This window comes from Acanthisitta chloris, unplaced genomic scaffold (assembly GCF_000695815.1).
Source record: "Acanthisitta chloris isolate BGI_N310 unplaced genomic scaffold, ASM69581v1 scaffold26655, whole genome shotgun sequence".
Lineage (NCBI taxonomy): Eukaryota > Metazoa > Chordata > Aves > Passeriformes > Acanthisittidae > Acanthisitta > Acanthisitta chloris.
In genome coordinates, this window is record NW_008674684.1 from 41,683 (window position 1) to 44,786 (window position 3,104).

Below are 3,104 nucleotides of genomic sequence, written 5' to 3' on the forward strand. Positions count from 1 at the left end.
TACAGTGGGGATTCAGCCCTCAAAAGTCTCCTGGGGCTCTGCCCAGGTACCTTCCCTTTGGTGCAGGTGAGAGCCACAGCTCCCAAGCACTGTGAGCGCAGAGGGTGAACAGGGCCTTGTCCAGGGGCTGCTGCAGCTCTCCTCATTCCTCTTATCCCACGGGGATGTCCTGAGGTGCCAAGGCCCAGCCCACGTCACAGAAATAAGTGTCCATTTATTTGGGGGGGAGTCTTTGGTTATGTATCCCTGAGCTCTGGTCTCAGGGCAGTGGCAGCAGCTCTGAATGCAGCTGGCATGGACATGGATACACCATCACCCAGCTAGAGGCAAGGGATGTACTGCTGAGCATGGGAAAGTGTTCATGCAGCAGCTTTGGGCATTTTTAGTAGCAGTCTAATCTAGCTTGTTTCCTTCTGTGGTCGGTATTTTCATCTGTGTCATGGTAGATAAAATTTTATACAGAAAATGGTGATTTATCTCTCCCCAGTCACCTCTGAAAGGCAGAAATGGGAGTGCATCCAAATGGGCTTTTGGTATCTGTCATCGATTTGTTTTACCTGCAAAATGCTGAGATTTTTGGAGTCCCACAGAGTCCCCATAGGAGCCGTAATGTTCACTGCTGGTGCAAAACATGTTCTTCTGCAAAATACACCCAACAACCCAGCCCTGCTCTCATTTTGGGGTCAGAAGACAAGATGCACTGTTACAGGAAACAGCATTTTTCTGATGTCTGGGCTTTCAGTGAAGCTGTGGATGAGGCCACAGAAGGGTTCTGCAGCCTGAACGGCCAGTTACCCCATAGCCAGAACAGTCCCAGGAGAGATCATTCCCAAGCCAAAATAAAACCCATTCCCTTTGCCCTTTGTTTCATATAGAATAGAAGGATGTGTGAGGCTGAGTTTATCAAAATAATTCAAGTGGCAGTTTCTAATCTTGCAGTGCAGAAATGTTTTAACAATCTTGCCACAAAAAAAATAATTAATCTGTTACGAGGGCAAGGAGGAAAAGGCACAATTGGTCCCTGCTGAGGCTGGGATGGGAGTCTGAGCTGGGCTAGGAGGAACTGGACCGATTCCAGGGCTGGGACGGGGAGAGAAGACTTTCCTGTAATGCCTTTAAGAGCAAAGGTTTCACTAGCCACTCCTGTGTGCCCACAGGGGCTTGGTGCAGGAATTTCCAGTCCTAAAATGCTAAAGCTGTGCAGGGGGACATGAAGGAGTTGCCTTCTGCTGTGGGAATCTCAGCACTGTGGAGCAGGATGCCCAGAGTGGTTGTACTGTCTTGTTCTTGGAGATTTTCAAGAACAGCGTGAGTGAAGTGTGCAGATTCAGAGCTGACCCTGCTTTGGGTTGAACCAGAATCCTCCTGAGGTTCCTTTTGGCCTGGAGAACCCTGTGATCCTCAGAGGAGAGAGTGAAGGAGCAAAAAAGCCTTTTTATGCCAGGTGGGCAATCTGTGCTTGCAAGGATTGGGGCTGTTGGCACGCGGTCCTGCCAGCACAGGCCACATGGATCCTCCTGCAGCCGGAGGAGAGCAGGGGTGGTGCCTACCACAGCCGGTGGTTTATACCCACCGAGCTCTCCTGGCTGGCTTGCCTGTCCTTAAGGCCTGATCCTTAAACGAGCCACAGGTTTACGAGACACCTCTGGAGCAGAGAAAGGCTGGCAGAAGCAGGGTTGTGCCTAAACATGTACATTGGAGAACCTGGCATATTCTGGGAAGGTCATTCTGAAGGAAGGGGCAGGCAGCCCCGAGAGCACAGGAACACCTGTGGTTTGGGAAGGACAGGGAGCTTCTGAATGGAGAAACCCTGGTTGGGGCTCACCTGGGCTGCAACAAACTGCTCTTCCTGGTGCTCCCCAGCCAGGTGCTCCTGAGTCCTGCCCTGGGGCTTCCAGCTGAGCTCACGGATGTCATGAGCTACCCACGTCCTCCTTTAGCTTGAGTTGTTAGGGACCAGATTCTGAAATGAGGACCCGAGTGCCTGTCACCCACATGGTACTGGAGCAGAGCACAGCCTCTGTGAGCAGTGTCCTGGCAGCTACAGGCACTTGTCTTGGCAAGACCTGATCCTGTTGGAGTCAGCATCAGACACTGTGCTCTGGGGAAACACCAGGGACTGCTGTGACAGCTTGGACCTCCCCCACAGCCTTCTGCTTCACGTCATCCTCACCTTTGACTTTGCTCACCAGGTCTTGGCAGGCAGGGAGCAGGAGCGTCTCCGGGCTCGTGCCAGGTGTGCAGCAGATGTTCTGGGACCTGTCTGGTCTAGTTGGCATGTGGCTGCGGCAGGCAGGCTCTGATCCCTTGGCTGTTTTCAGTCCTCACTTCCTGGGCTGTGATTAAATCTGCACTGGAGCTGGAGCTCCTCTCCTCCCTTCCATCCTTCCTGCGGCTCAGAGGAGCACCAGAGACAGCTGCCTGGATACAGGGTGGTCCATCACCTCTCCCAATACACATCCTCAGCTCCTGCTCGGTGGCAGGTTGGGAGCACACACATGGCTGTAGCACATGTGGATACCCAGAGGAGAGGCCAAGAACAGGACAGGAGCACAGGGAACCTCTCTGCACAGCTTCCCAGCCTCCAGCAGTGGGACTGAAGAGCTCTCAGTGCCCTTTCTCATCCCTGAATTTCTCCAACTGCATTTTGCCAACCTGTGTAAACTTTGGACATCCTGAATGGCCTGTAGCAGGATGCTCTGGCTCTGCACGGTGTGCTCAGTCACCTCCTTTTGTTCCTGCCACACTCACCAGCTGCTGGTTTTATGGGATGCCCCCCAGCTCTGTCAGCAGGATGCAGCTGTTCCCTCATTCCCTGTCTGTGCCACAGGCTGTATTGCAGATCTTGAGGACAGCAGCACCTGTGTCCCTTTCCCAGGCTGAAGAGCATTGGAAGTTTCACAACTTAAGTCACAGATGCAGGAGCCCTTCCTTCTTTATTTTTAAGCTGGGAGCAGACACAGCCGTGGGAAGAAGGTGCTTCCATGTCAAGAGATTGCTCAGGCAGCTGATGGCCTGACCACACCTAGGGTGTTACCTGCTCATACTGGCAGAGACCAGCAACGAGCACAGCTCTGGTACATTTGCTCTCAATTTATCCTGCT